The sequence below is a fragment of the Eriocheir sinensis genome, unplaced genomic scaffold, assembly GCF_024679095.1.
Source record: "Eriocheir sinensis breed Jianghai 21 unplaced genomic scaffold, ASM2467909v1 Scaffold222, whole genome shotgun sequence".
Taxonomy (NCBI): Eukaryota; Metazoa; Arthropoda; class Malacostraca; order Decapoda; family Varunidae; genus Eriocheir; species Eriocheir sinensis.
This window is the reverse complement of record NW_026111524.1, coordinates 39,880-56,222: the sequence shown is the minus strand read 5'-3', so window position 1 is coordinate 56,222 and position 16,343 is coordinate 39,880.

Below are 16,343 nucleotides of genomic sequence, written 5' to 3'. Positions count from 1 at the left end.
CTTGGTCGTAAGACAAACTGCCAGCATAATTTCCTTGCCATTAACACACATAGTTAACCTCACATTAAAGAAAGGAATTTCTCCGGACGAACTTAAGAAAGCTAAAATTATTCCATTATTTAAGTCAGATAATAGAGATGATGTCAATAACTACAGACCTATATCAGTTCTTCCTGTGTTCAGTAAAGTCTTTGAAAAAGTGATATGCACTCGTCTTGTAAATTTCATTGAGAAAAATAATTTATTTTCGAATTGTCAGCATGGTTTTAGACCAGGGCGCTCTACTGAGTCGGCCATATTTCAGTTTACCAATAATGTGCATAAATATCTGGAAAAGAAACATTATTTAGTTGGAATTTTTTTAGATCTTTCTAAGGCTTTTGATTCGCTATGTCATAAAATTCTTTTAAGTAAACTTAGTAATTTTGGGATTCGGGGAGTTCCTTTAGAATTATTCAAAAATTATTTAACAAATCGATTTCAAGCTGTTTACTGTAATTCTAAATATTCTTCTTACAAGCCTATCAACAAGGGTGTACCGCAAGGATCTATCCTAGGACCTATACTTTTTCTCATCTATATTAATGATATTGTCAATGCTAGTAATAAATTTAAGTATACCATTTATGCTGACGACACTAATTTACTATTAGATGATAAAAATATAAATAGTCTGCATATAAACATTAATAATGAGCTCAATTCAATTAATATGTGGCTTAAACATAATAAGTTAAGGTTAAATATCACTAAAACAAAATACATTATCTTTCAAAACCGATCAGTCACTACTAACATGCCACCTATAACACTTGAAGGAAAAGTACTTGAATGAGTTTCTTATACTAAGTTTTTGGGCGTTTTCATAGATCAAAATATCAATTGGAAATACCAAATTAATTCTGTTGCAAATAAACTATCTAGGATATGTGGCATACTGTATCGAATAAGAAATAGCCTTACACAAGAAGCACTTATCAGTATTTATTATACACTTTGTTACCCGCATCTCATTTATTGTGTATCTGTGTGGGCGTGTACGTGGCCTTCCTTTCTTAAAAATCTTCAGGTTTCTCAAAATAAGATATTTAGGTGTATGTTTTATATGAACAAGTTTGATTCCACACATAACGTATTTTCCACACATAGATTTCTTAATTTTAAAAACATTCATTGTTATTTTCTACTATTATTTATTTATAAGAACCTCGCACTGATGCATGGAACTCATCCTTTTCAAGTTATTAATACATTGCATAATACGCGCAGGAACAATATAAACCTTATCTCTCCACAGTTCAGGACAGTTCTTTTCAGAAATAGTATTTTATGCTCAGGACCTCAAGTTTGGAATTCTTTGCCAGTAGAAATAAAAATCTCCTTAATAGTAATAATTTCTCTCTATTTAAAAAGTCAGTAAAACACACTTATTTGCAATCCAAAACAATCACGGTTAAAATTATAATTTATTCCTGAAACATGAACACAAATTTACATTATTAAATCTAATCAGTGAATTGCATAGTACTATTGTCCATATTATTTTTATTATTGTTATTATTATTATTATTATTATTATTATTATTATTATTATTATTATTATTATTATTATTATTATTATTATTATTATTATTGTTGATGCTGTTGTAGTTGTTATTATAGTTAACATTTTAGATATAACTATTATAACTTCATCTGGTATTATAGTTAATGTTGTTATTTATTGTATATTTGTATTTAGCTTTATGGTTGGGAGCTATCTGCAACCTTTAGAAAGATATTAATAGTGCAATGAAATAAATATACAGTCTGTCGGGAAGCTTCGGCTTGACAGGCTAGATTCGTTGCCAGAATTATAATTATATTTATATGTATATATCAATGTGTGTATATTATGGCAATAAACATTACTTATACTTACTTACACACTCACACCACCACCACCACCACCACCACCATCACCACCACCACCACCACCACCATCACCACCACCAACACCACCCCCATCCCCCAAACATCCTTGATCCCTCCAAACACCACCCACCCACCCAAACACCCAATCATCCCCACACCCCTCTAACCCCCCTATCTCCACCCCCTCAAGCCATTCTCCACTCTCCACAGGCCGTTCCCAGACACGCTCAGGCACCGCAGCGGCTCTCCAGGCCCTCGGGGCGGCGCTGAGTGGCCCTCGCCGTGATGTAAGTCCCAGAGAGGCGGGGTCGGGCGGGGTAATGGCGGGCCCCGAGCGCCTAATGGGTGCACACGCTCCTTACGCCCTGGATTTGCCTGCTGACGACGCGACGCGAGTGAGGTCGGCATTAAGTAAGTGACGTGAGGTGGAGGGCGAGGACTGGAGGTGGAGAGGACGGGTGGGCTCTCGTTCTCGCTCCCGATGTGGTTAAAGTGTGCCGCCCACAAGAGTTGTGACGCGAGGAGATGAAGAGGCGGAGGACGAAGACTTGCGAGGCTCTTACTTTCGCCCTCGATGTGGCCTCATACCGTGACGATGTTCTCCCTTACACTCCAAGGAAAACAAAAAGTATCAAAAATATTATGGTAACGAAGAAAAAAAGAAAGATGAGGAACACGAATGATGGAATTCAATCAAAAGAAGGGACGATGCCTTGATATTTAGCCTATTACTCCGAGGCGAATAGGGTGTAACAAAAATGTGATAGGAACGAAGTGAAACCGAATACAAATAAAGATTAACGTAGTTTGACTAAAAAAGGGACGATGCATTGATGATATTTCGCCTAACACTCCCAGGCGAATATGAAATGGTAGTAATGTGATTTTTTTTTTTTTACAACAAAGGAGGCAGCTCAAGGGCACACAAAAAAAGAAAACAAAAAAAAAAAAAAGCCCGCTACTTGCTGCTCCTAAAGTAAAACAAAAGAGGTGGCCGAAAGGAAGATCAAATACAGGAGGAGAGGTGTCCTGATACCCTCCTCTTGAAAGAGTTCAAGTCGTAGGCAGGAGGAAATACAGATGAAGGAAGATTGTTCCAGAGTTTACCAGCGTGAGGGATGAAAGAGTGAAGATGCTGGTTAACTCTTGCATAAGGGGTTTGGACAGTATAGGGATGAGCATGAGTAGAAAGTCGAGGGCAGCGGGGCCGCGGGAGGGGGGGAGGCATGCAGTTAGCAAGTTCAGAAGAGCAGTCAGCGTGGAAATATCGATAGAAGATAGAAAGAGAGGCAACATTGCGGCTTAATTTAAGAGGTAGAAGACTATCAGTATGAGGAGGAGTGCTGATGAGACGAAGAGCCTTAGCCTCCACTCTGTCCAGAAGAGCTGTGTGAGTGGAGCCCCCCCACACATGAGATGCATACTCCATACGAGGGCGGACAAGGCCCCTGTATATGGACAGCAACTGTGCAGGGGAGAATAACTGGCGGAGACGGTACAGAACGCCCAGCCTCGAGGAAGCTGATTTAGTAAGAGATGAGATATGAAGTTTCCAGTTGAGATTTTTAGTTAAGGATAGACCGAGGATGTTTAGTGTTGAGGAAGGTGATAGCTGGGTGTTGTCAAAGAATAGGGGATAGTTGTTTGGAAGATTGTGTCGAGTGGATAGGTGGAGAAACTGTGTTTTTGAGGCGTTGAAGGACACCAGGTTCTTCTTGCCCCAATCGGAAATAATAGTAAGGTGTGAGGCTAAGCGTTCTGCAGCCTCCAGCCTTGAGTCGTTAACTTCCTGAAGGGTGGGTCTTCTATTAAAAGAAGTTGAGTAATGCAGAGTGGAATCACCGGCGTAGGAATGGATAGGACAGTTCGTTTTGGAAAGAAGATCATCAATGAACAACAGAAAAAGAGTGGGAGATAGGACAGAACCCTGTGGGACACCACTGTTAATAGATTTAGGGGAAGAACAGTGACCGTCTACCACGGCAGAAATAGAACGGTCAGAAAGGAAACTGGAGGTAAAGGTACAGAGAGAAGGATAGAAACCGTAGGAGGGTAGTTTAGAAAGCAAAGATTTGTGCCAGACCCTATCAAAAGCTTTTGATATGTCCAGCGCAATAGCAAAAGTTTCACCGAAACGGCTAAGAGAGGATGACCAAGAGTCAGTTAAGAAGTTAGAGATCACCAGTAGAACGCCCTTGCGGAACCCATACTGGCGATCAGATAGAAGGTCAGAAGTGGAAAGGTGCTTTTGAATCTTACGGTTAAGGATTGATTCAAAAGCTTTAGATAGACAAGAAAGTAAAGCAATAGGACGGTAGTTTGAGGGATTGGAGCGGTCACCCTTCTTAGGCATACTTCCAGCAAGAAGGAAAGGTAGATGTTGACAGGCAGAGGCGAAAGAGTTTGACCAGGCAGGGTGACAGCACGGAGGCACAGTTTTTAAGGACAATAGGAGGCACTCCATCAGGTCCATAAGCCTTCTGAGGATTAAGGCCAGAGAGGGCATAGAAAACATCATTTTGAAGAATCTTTATAACAGGCATAAAGGAGTCAGAGGGGGGATGAGTAGGAGGAATATGCCCAGAATCGTCCAGAGTGGAGTTTTTAGAAAAAGTTTGAGAGAAGAGTTCAGCCTTAGAGATAGATGAGACGGCAGTGTTGCCGTCAGGACTGAGGAGTGGAGGGAAAGATGAAGAAGTGAAGTTGGAGGAGATGTTTTTGGCTAGATGCCAGAAGTCACGGGAAGAGTTAGAGAAAGCAAGGTTTTGACATTTTCTATTAATGAAAGAATTTTTGGTTAGTCGGAGAATAGACTAGATAAGAACGAAGACAATAATTTAAGACGACATAAAAGAATGGCACACAATATTTCAAGAGTTGAAGATGGTGATGGCGTTGATGATTTTTCGCCTTTTACTCCCAGGGGCTTATGAATCAGTAGGAATGTGATACGAGCGAAGCCATGTGATGCAAGATGACAAAGAAGGATGCCCAATATACTCCCAGGCGAATATGAATCAGCAGTAATGTGAGGACAACAAAGTCAGGATAATCAAGATATCGAAAAAATATTAGTGCGAGTTAATTGAAGAGTTAATGAGTGTGGAGACGAAGGATGAGGTGCCGTGCAGCCTGTCTTCCTGCTGGCTCCTCAAGGCGCGATGTCCAGCGATTTTGCGGCGTTCACGTGAGGCCGCCGCGGCAACTCGACGCACGAGAACTGAAATCTAGCGGCCGTGTCCCGATAGGCAAGGCCCGGGATCACTCCAGCACTCCAGCAGGTCTACACGTGGCCACACAGCCACCTAGCACGTCTGCTGCCTCCTACGGAGACAGCATGCAGGCCATCCGCCAGGGACGGCAACTCAAAACGGAGTCACCAATGCAGGAAAATGCACGGGCAATCGTTTCTGGCTGACTAAACATGACTGGTTAGTTTAATTTAAACTACAGCCTCAAACAACTCCAGAATACAGTGGCAGCAACAAAATGTAAGTTAACATTCTCAGCTGAGGGATGAGGGGTGGCAACTGTAGCCGCCCAGCCAGGCCGCGGGCAACGAGGCGAGGCCCCCAAGGCGGGAAGCACAAAGAGTCAATAGCCCAACTTCCTCACAGCAGAGGCGTACAAGCTGCAGTAATGCACACACTAATGGGCACCTGCAGAGTGGAGTGGTGACTCCTGAAAGTGCGTAAGAGCAGGTAAAACACAGCGGGCGACCTGCAACAAAAATGCACGCCCTGGCATCCTTACCCGGTCGCCTAGGCAACGAGCAGGCTGAGTCATCGTGACCCGTCTGCCGCGCTCATGGAGGCAGGGTCACGTGACGAACTAGGAAAACGCGCCAACAGCCCCCCCCCCGCCCCCCCCCCCACACACACAGCAAATAAGTATAAAATAACTTGTCGCGAATCTAAACCGCGACACTTTGACCTCTGTGACGTCGGCTGCTGCAGGTCAAAGGTCAAATGCTTCGTTGTCCTGCGTATTTACAATGTCACTTCCTCCTCTTCCTCTTTCTGTTACTATTATTATTATTATTAGTAGTAGTAGTAGTACTAGTAGTATTCGTAGTCGTAGTTGTAGTAGTAGTAGTAGTAGTAGTAGTAGTAGTAATGTTATTGTTATTGCATTGCTGCTGTTTTTCCTGCTCTGATATTTATATTTGTTTTTATAACTGAAAACGCGTTACTTTCCATTACAATATTGAAGTTTGTTATGTTACAATATTTAATTATTTTTGCCGTTACCAGATTTTTTTTTTTCCATTATCTTTGTTTGTCTCCTATATTATGTATTTTTATCGCATTCCCATAATTCATTATTTTGGTCACGTCGGGAGCTCATTGCAAACCGACTCCTATTACCCCCCTCCCCATCCCCCCCCTTTCTATTTCCCCTTCCCCTTCCCTCTTCCTGTCGCTGCTCCTTCCCTCCCTTCCCTTCCCTTTCCCTCTTCCTAAATGATTTTCTCTCTCTCTCTCCCTCTCCCTCCTCCTCTCTCCCTCCCTTCTCCTAATTCCCACTTTCCCTCCCCATTCTCTATTCCACTGCCTCCCTCTCACCCCTCTTCCTCCACTTGCTCCCCCCCTTCTCTCTCACTCCACTCTTTCTATCTGCTTTCCTCTTTCTCTTCTCATCTCTTTCCTTCCCCCCTTCCTTTTCCCACTACCAACCCTCCCTCCCTCCCCCCCCGCCTCCCTTCCCCTCTTCCTACCTCTCTGCTCTACTTCTGTTTGTTTTCCTCCTCTTTCATTGGGTCACCTGTTTACCTGTTTGTTGAGCCAATTATCTACCTGTTGATGTTTTTTGGCTTTTGTGTGTTATTTTTTTGTATGTTACGCGTCTCTGTTTTTTGTATGTTGATTTTGTGCTGTATTTCATGTGCATCTTATATCTGTTGAATGATTTTTGGTGTGCTTTATGTATATTGTTTATTCAACTATAAGTATGTCTTTTCATCTATTTACGTACTATGTTGTTTTAATCTATTGCATGTTCGTCTTTTTATCTATTTCATGTATATTTATTTACATGTATCGTTTTTTTTTATCATGCTTTATCTATATTTAATTTTGTTTTTTACCGACTAATATATTTTTTTTATATAAAATTCTTAGGGAATTACGTACATTTTGTGAAGTTAGTATTCATGGTAAGAAGTCCACGCTTATGGACGGATATAAAAAGGAAACAAATGAGGGACTAGGGAAGAAGTTGAGTCATCCTGTGTACTCCTCGCCGTAGATGGAGAAGAAACACAATTTACGAGAATGGGAAAGAAGAGAATTAGGGGCCTGGGAAAACGAAAAAGTGAAACGTTTATAAAAAAAAAATGGGAAACAAACGAATTAAAAATATAGAAGTAATGACTATATTTGATGGCTAAAGATGCGAATAAATGGAAAAAGAAATGTGAAGATAAATTATGCTGACTTTTTGAAAATATTAGAAAAAGAAAAGAAACCTAGGAATGGAGCAAGAGATAAATGATGAAAGAGAAGGATGTTGACCGACTTCCGTTAATGGGAACACAGAAACAAAAGAAAAAAATATGAGGAGACATTGTGAAAAATAAAATAAAAGAGAAAGAATTAGACAAAAGGCCAAAGGAAGATGTAAAATGAAAAGAAATCAGGAAAACATATTAAAACTGGTTGTCTTTATTTACTCCGGAAACAAGTGAACAGAGAGAGATGAACACAAAGGAAGGAGATAAGAAAGAGAGCGAAGGAAAACTGTAAATTAAAGATGAAGTGGTGGAGATAAAAGAGGAACAGAGGATGCCTTTGGTCGCCTCGTGCTCGGGCCATTAAAGACGAGGTGTGAGGATTGAGGGGCGGCGATTAGGCGCGGGGAAAATGTGGGCGAAGAAGGAAAGAAGAGAGAGGTAAAAAAACGTAATGGGTATAAGTGGAAAAATGGGTAGAGTAGAAAAAACGATGGCGGAAGAGAAGATGCGTGCAGGTAATGTTGAAAACGGTGAAGAAATGCAACGAAGAAGGACGGAAGAGAGGGAACAACGTATGGAAGGAGAAACAGTAAAAAAAAAAAAAAAAAAAAAAAACGATGCAAAAGATGATGCAGTTACTAAGAGAGGACGAAAAGTTAGAGGAAAAGAAAGTAAAAGAAGGAGAAAGTAAGAGGAAAAAGAAAATAGGAAGAAAAGGAAGAAATGAGGAGAAGGAAATAAGAGGAAAGGAGAGTAAGAAGTAAAGGAAGTATGAGGGAAAGGAAAGTAAGAGGAAAAGGAACGTGAGAGGAAAAGGAAAGCAAAAGGAAAATAAATTTAGAAGAAAAGGAAAGTGAGAGGGAAAAGAAAGAAGTAAAACAATAAGTGGAAAATGAAAGCAAGAGGGAAAGGAAAGTAGCAATAAGCAGAAGTAAAGAAAGATTACCACCTTCACACACCTGCCTGACATAACGAGGTGCAGGAGGAAGAGGAGGGAGAGGGAGAGAATTAAAAGATCAAACACCTTTTTTTACAACGCTGGTATTAAACATGAACATTAATTTTTTTTTCATTCATTCTTTTATTTTTTTATGCGAGCACAACGTTGGCGGGGATTTATTGTATTGTTTTATTTGAATTGAATTTTTAATCCGTCTCTTGACCGAGTCAACTACCCATCAATTTTTCTCTTTTCCATCTATCCAGCTTTGTTTTAGGCTTGGTAACGGTGATGGAGGAGGAGGAGGAGGATAATGGGGATGGGGATGGATTTTAAGGGTGAATGGTGATGGTTATGTTGGTGGTGTCAGTGTGCGTAGAGTGCTTGTAGGGATGAGTGTGGTGAGTGAAGATGGTGATGATGGTGTTAATTGAAGGTGATTGCAATATTAATTAAACTAAATGTTGGGTGAAAAATACAGCAGGGATGATGATGGAGAAAGGATGACGTTGATGATAGCCGAAGGGATGTTTAGAGAGGAATGTGGTCGTTGTTTTGATAGTGATGATGAAAACTTTAATACCTAACTCGAATACTGGGATAGGCTGTTTATTCCATTACCTCATCTGCAACCTTTCCCAAAATCATTTTCTTGCCAGTAACACCTTTCGATAACTCTGTGCTTTCCCAAACTTAAATGTTGAACTTGTTTTATTTCCGCCATGACCTCACTCCATCCCATTACTACCTTTTTTCTAAGCTTAAGCGTTGTAATAAGACCTTTTCCCACCACTACAGACTCGCCTTCTACCATCTTAACACATGTAATCTCTCTTGCTTGAAGGTTCCAACAAGTATAATTTTCTCGCCGTCAAAGTCACGCCCACGACTAACTTGATTCTATTCCCCTGATGAACGGTGATATAGATTTGTTTTTCTCCTCCTCCTCCTCCTACTTGTTCCCCTTTATTCCTCCTCCTCCTCCTCCTCCTCCTCCTCTATCTCATTCCTCCTGTTTTCTTCCCTGACTATTTCATGACATCTTTTACGTTTCGTCTTATCCTCTATTATATATATATATATATATATATATATATATATATATATATATATATATATATATATATATATATATATATATATATATATATATATATATATATATATATATATATATATATATATATATATATATATATATATATATATATATATATATATATATATATATATATATATATATATATATATATATATATATATATATATATATATATATATATATATATATATATATATATATATATATATATATATATATATATATATATATATATATATATATATATATATATATATATATTTCCTCCTCCTCCACCTCCTCTTCCCACTGTGTTATAACGTGGTCGTGGGTCGTGTCTGATACCCTGATAGGCGATCAAACCCCTTACCTCTACCCCAGTAGGTGGTAACGCTGCCCCGTAAGTCACTCCGAGTCGCTCCCCCCTCCCCCCTTGACCCCTTCCTCCCTTCCCCCATCCCCGTCCCCTCTCCCCCATTCGCCTGACAGCCTCCCCGCAAGGTCCATCAGGTAAAGCCGCCTCCCCACGCTGCCTTCATCTCCACATTTGTTCTCCACACTGTTAGCGGATTTAGTCTCCTTGCTGGTCTCCACTAAAATCCCGTGCACTAAATACCTCCACTCCACTTGTAAGCAGCGGCCTTGTATCTCTAGTAATTCTCTGTCTCTTCCCTTACCTTACCTTACCCTATCTTACCTTAAGTGTCTTTGTATCCTCCCCCTCTCAATCTCCACTAATTATCCATCTATTACCTTACCTTACTTTACTTTATCTTAGCTTAGCCTAGCTTATCAAGTGTCTTTCTATTCTTCACCTCTCAATCTCCACTAATTATCCATCTATTACCTGACTTTACTTTATCTTAGCTTTTCTTATCTTACCTTATCAAGTGTCTTTGTATCCTCCCCCTCTCAATCTCCACTAATTATCCATCTATTACCTTATCTTACTTTACTTTATCTTAGCTTAGCCTAGCTTATCAAGTGTCTTTCTATTCTTCACCTCTCAATCTCCACTAATTATCCATCTATTACCTGACTTTACTTTATCTTATCTTTTCTTATCTTACCTTATCAAGTGTCTTTGTACCCTCCCCCTCTCAATCTCCACTAATTATCCATCTATTACCCTACCTTACTTTAGTTTACCTTAGCTTAGCTTAGCGTAGCTTACCTTATCAAGTGTCTTTGTATCCTCCACTTTTTAATTTCCATTAATTCCGTCTCCTACCTTACCTTACCTTACCTTACCTTACCTTACCTTACCTTACCTTACCATACCTTACCTTACCTTCCCTTCCTTTCCCTTCCCTTCCCCTTCTTTCCCTTCCCTTACCTTACCTTACCTTACCTTACCTTACCTATCTTACCTATCTCCACTGGCCTGCACTTGATATCTTCCATTAACCATCCCTCAACCATCCTCCTCCTCCTCCTCCACCTTCTAGTCCTCACCCACCTTTACCTTCTTCTTGCCCCCTATCTATCTCCTTCAGCCACCTCCACTACGAACTCCATTTATTCCACCTACCTTCTGTTCACTTCACCTTTATTTTTTCTCTGCCAACACGACTCTACCACACTACCAACCTTCAGCCAGATAGTCTCCGCCTTCAGCCAACTTCCTCCTCCTCCTCCTCCAACAACCCTCACCATATACACGTTCAGCTCTCCTCGGATCACCTCTGTGCCGCCAACTACCCGCTAATCTCCATAACTTCAATCCGACCAATTTCCCACCGCTAGTCTCCCACTCTTGCTCCCCGCAAATACTGTCCTTCCTCCCCCATTCCTTTACCCTCCCCATTCCTTCCCATGCTTCTCCTCCCTTTCCCGCCCCTCCTCTCCCCGTTACCTTCCCCCCACTGCAGCCAAACTTAACCTAACACAATATACCTCCATCTCCAACTTCACCCCATTCACAATTACAACAGCAGACTCCATATAAAGTCTCTCTCTCTCTCTCTCTCTCCCCCCTTCCCCCTCCCATGTTACTGCGGAATAATCTACAAGACCCAAATTATGATCGGACTCAGCCATTTAACGTGTGTGTGTGTGTGTGTGTGTGTGTGTGTGTGTGTGTGTGTGTTGCTGCTATGACCCACCAGTTGATTAGCACTATGAAAAATGTGTGTTGTGTGAGAGAGAGAGAGAGAGAGAGAGAGAGAGAGAGAGAGAGAGAGAGAGAGAGAGAGAGAGAGAGAGAGAGAGAGAGAGAGAGAGAGAGAGAAGGAATGTGTCGCTGCAGTCAGTACAACACACATACACAAACACACACAAACACACACACACACACACACACACACACACACACACACACACACACACACACACACACACACACACACACACACACACACACACACACACACACACACACACACACACACACACACACACACACTATTTACGCCACTCCATCCGTCTCTGGAGGTGCAGGTGTGGGTTTGATGAGACAGGCAGGTGTGTGGGCACGAAGACGCTTAGGCAGGAAGTCATGCAAGAAACAGATGAGTAGACACAGGTAGACAGGCACGAACACGAGGACGACAGACAAGAAAGAGATAAAAAAAAAGGAAAAGAAAGAGGGTATACAAGAAGTAGATGAGCAATTAGACAGAAAGATACACAGGCATGAACACGAAAAAGATAGACAAGAAAGAGACAAAGAGAGAAAAGAAAGACAAAGGAAAAAGGTAAACAGTAAATAGACGAGTAATGTTGATGATAAGTATCGGTGAAGAGGGAAGATGCGGCACACAAACAGTACATGAATACCGTAAATATGTTGAGGTGGAATGTGAGGAAATCAAGCTCGTATAAGACATTGAGTAAATAGTTCAGTGTAAGCATCCACATGTAGGTATATTAGTATTTAAATGTAGCGTCGGTGAAACAGGAAGAATTAAATAGCGTATCCCAAACAGACTTATCGCCTTCCATATTGACTCTTATTCATTTAGTCAGTTGTTATGGGATCATGTAAACAATAGGCCGAAGGAGCAAGACACCTTTTCCAACATCCACTCACCACTAAGGGAACCGAGAGGCACGAGTGGAGGTGGAAGTAATAAGTAGGAAAAAAGATATACAGGTGAATTTATATGAAGTCACACAGGTAGGGGAACTGATGTGAGAAGGGGAAAAGAAGAAGAAAAAGGTCCGTATATGAAGACCAGTGAAAACACTGAGATACATACACAGCTTGGAGGGAAGATAGTATGATGACAAAGTCCCTTGAATCGTTCTTGGCAGTATAAAAAAGGCAAAATAAGGGAAGGAAAATACTGTCACTAAACGAGAAAAGGAAAAGTAAGAGTTAATAGTAAAAATGTACCTAAAAAAAACCAGTGAAAAGAAAAGAAGTAAAAAAAGGATGTAAAAAAATGCTACTGTAAAACGAAAATAGAGAAATAAAAAAAGGGGAAAAGAAAGGAAAAGACTGCCACTGTAAAAAAGAAAAAAAGCTAACAAAAAAGAAAAAGAATGGAAAGAGAAGACTCACTGTAAAAAAGGAAAGAAAAAAGTAAAACGTAGGAGAAAGGAAGAAAACAACTGTCACTGTAAAAATAAATAAAACAAAGCTAACCAGCCCGAGGTGACCTTTGTCCCTCGATCCTGCAGGCAGGGAAAGGAATTTGTGTTGATTTATTGAATTAGTGGCCGACCCTCCCTCCCTCCTCCTCCTCCTCCCGTGCAGTAAGACAACACTCCCCACTAACTTCCTCTTTCCTCTCTTCCCCCCCCCCCCCCATCACCTTCCTTCCTCACCCTCCCTCCTTCTCTTCCCCTTTCTCCCCTTTCTCCCCAATAACACCCCCACGAATGTCCTCTTTCCCATCTCTCTCCCTCCTCCCCATATAACTTTTCGTCCTCCTATCTCTCCCCCCCTACTTTCCCCTTCTTCCCCTTACTCTTAATATGTTGTCTCCCCAAAATCTCCACCTTTTTGACTTCTCCCCAAAATTGCTCCTATCATGCTCGTGTTTCCTCCCCTTCTCCCCTCACTACCACCCTCCACATCCCTCCTGCTCTCCCTTCACCTGCTCTTCCCTCCCATCTCTCCAGTTTACGTCCCCTTCCAACACGCTCTCTTCCACACTTCTCCTCCTCCCCTCCTCTCTCCTCCTCACCACCCTTCTCCACCTCCCTTCCTCTCCTCGCTTTCCTTCCTCCATCATACCCCTCCCACCCTCTAGCATACTTTTCCCCCTCGTCCTCCTCCTCCTCCTCCTCCTACCCTCGCTGTCCCTTCAAATCCTCCCCCCCCCCCCCCGCCCCTTCGTCCAGTGACGCCCCACACAACCTCCTTTTACCTCTCCCCAACATCGTCTCCCTCTCCCCCTCCCTTTCCCATTACACACAACATGACGGACTGTGTGACAGCCTCGCTAAATCCAGGTTGAGTTATCGGGGAATCTTTCCTGCCCTGTTTTTTTTGTTTGTATGTTTATAGTTTTTTTCCTTCGTTTTGTTGACTATGGTTGGTTTTGTTTGTTTCTTGTGTGAGTTGGTTTGTGATACTTTCTATATCTTTTTTTTTTTTCTTGGTGTCTCCTTTACACTTTTTTCAGGTGAATTGTCGCTTTTCCTTCGTGGTGGTTTCTTTGTTATGTTTTCAGGCGTACTCAGCATTGTTTGTAGTTACTGGTCTGTTAATTGTCATATTCCAGGGAAGATTTTCATCACATTTACTTATTTTATTACGGGAGAAGACTGGGTAACAAAAGATAACATTAATTTTCCAAACATACATGCGTTAGCTTACAAAGTCAAACTTGAATTCTTTCGAACCTTCTCTTTACAACAAATGAAGCACACAGCGTTCTGAATACCCTATTTTTATAATGCAAATAAAACGTACGTGATGTAAAGCAAACCCAAATACTAGTAAGGAATATAACATAAGTAGTCCAAAAGGCCGGAAGGCATATGGAAGGCCAAAGAAAAAAAATGCACTGACACCTTGATAAAAAATAAAACAGTCCTCACACTGACTCGTCAGTTACTGTGCAGGACCTCCGTGTCGCCGAGCACAGGCGTGGCGCCGCTCACACTCATGAATCTCACTACTCTGACTTTTCTCTGCATTGTCTGTATGGAATCACATCCCGCCAGCCTTGCTCCGATGTGTGTTCTGCCTCAGCGAGGGTTACCGCGCTCACTGTTTCTTTTTCTTGGCGGCGCCGCGATGCGAGTTCTCTTTGGCTTGACTCTTGCCCTTGCCCTGGCATGGAGGCATAGGGATGATAAAGGAGAGGTATTCAACCCCTTCCTCTTTCACCTTCCATTGTGTCATTTTCCAGCGATCCATCGAGACACCCTTCCGTGCATTCCTTCTGATCTTCCCTCCCACACATCCTCATCATCATTACAATATCATCATCATCATCAGCATCATCAGCATCAGCAGCAGCAGCCATCACCAGTTCACTATACCACTACTTTTCTTCTTTTATTAACCCTTTCATCCCTTTACTTCTACTCGTCTTTATTTCCCTTCTTTCCCCGTCTGTCCCTCCTCCTCTCGCCCCCGTTATTCTACCCTTACTCAAGAAGCACAAGAATGTTACCTGTATCCCTCTCTTTCTATCTTCTTATCTCCCCTCCTTTCTCTTCATCATCATCATCTTTCTCCCCATATACCCTACGCCCCTGTCCACCCAGCAGTGAATGGGTACCAGGTATTAATCGGGGGTTGTGTCCCGTCTCCTGGGATCTGTTCCTTTCTCCTATAATTCCTTCCCCTCCTGTCTCTCTCCGGCATATGACCACAGATGTTGCACCGACTAAACGAAACTTTCCAACTTTTCTTCCTCCCCATCCTTGCCCAGGAAAAGCACGAACGGAAAACAGGTAAAATTAGAGTTTCTTTTCCCTCCTCACCTCCTCCTCTTCGTCTCCTCGCCTCCCTTTCACCCATGAACAGGAAGGAAAAGGTGAACTCAGAGCTTCTTTTCTCTCCTCACTTCCCACACTCGTCTCCTCGCCTCCCTTTCACCCATGAACAGGAAGGAATAGGTGAACTCAGAGCTTCTTTTCTCTCCTCACTTCCCACACTCGTCTCCTCACCTCCCTTTCACCCATGAACAGGAAGGAAAAGGTGAACTCAGAGCTTCTTTTCTCTCCTCACTTCCCACACTCGTCTCCTCACCTCCCTTTCACCCATGAACAGGAAGGAAAAGGTGAACTCAGAGCTCCTTTTCTCTCCTCACTTCACACACTCGTCTCCTCACCTCCCTTTCACCCATGAACAGGAAGGAAAAGGTGAACTCAGAGCTTCTTTTCTCTCCTCACTTCCCACACTCGTCTCCTCGCCTCCCTTTCACCCATGAACAGGAAGGAAAAGGTGAACTCAGAGCTTCTTTTCTCTCCTCACTTCCCACACTCGTCTCCTCACCTCCTCCTCTTCATCTCCTCGCCTCCCTTTCACCCATGAACAGGAAGGAAAAGGTGAACTCAGAGCTCCTTTTCTCTCCTCACTCTCCTGTCTCCTCATCTCTTCCTCTCCTCCTACTTCCTCTCCCACACACAAGAACAGGAATTTTGAGGCGAACTCACGCTTCTTTGCTTTGATTCAACAAAGACATAGGCAAGAATTGGTTCACTAATAGAGTGGTGGGCGAATGGAACAGGCTTGGGAGCCATGTTGTGGGTGCCAATACCATAGATACATTCAAGAAGAGGTTAGATAAAGCCATGGATGGTGAGGTAAGGTGGGGTTGAGTGTACAGGAGCTGCCTTGTATAGGCCAACCGGCCTCTTGCAGACTCCTTACGTTCTTATGTTCTTATGTTCCTCTATTCTCATCATCTTATCCCTCACCCCCTCCACATCTCCTTTCTAGCAAGCACACCGGGAAACAGAAAACAAAATTTTGTTCTTAGAGGTTCTTGTGTCTTCTCACCTCTTCTTCAATCCTCATCTCCTCCTTCCATCTCTTACGCAGGAAAAGC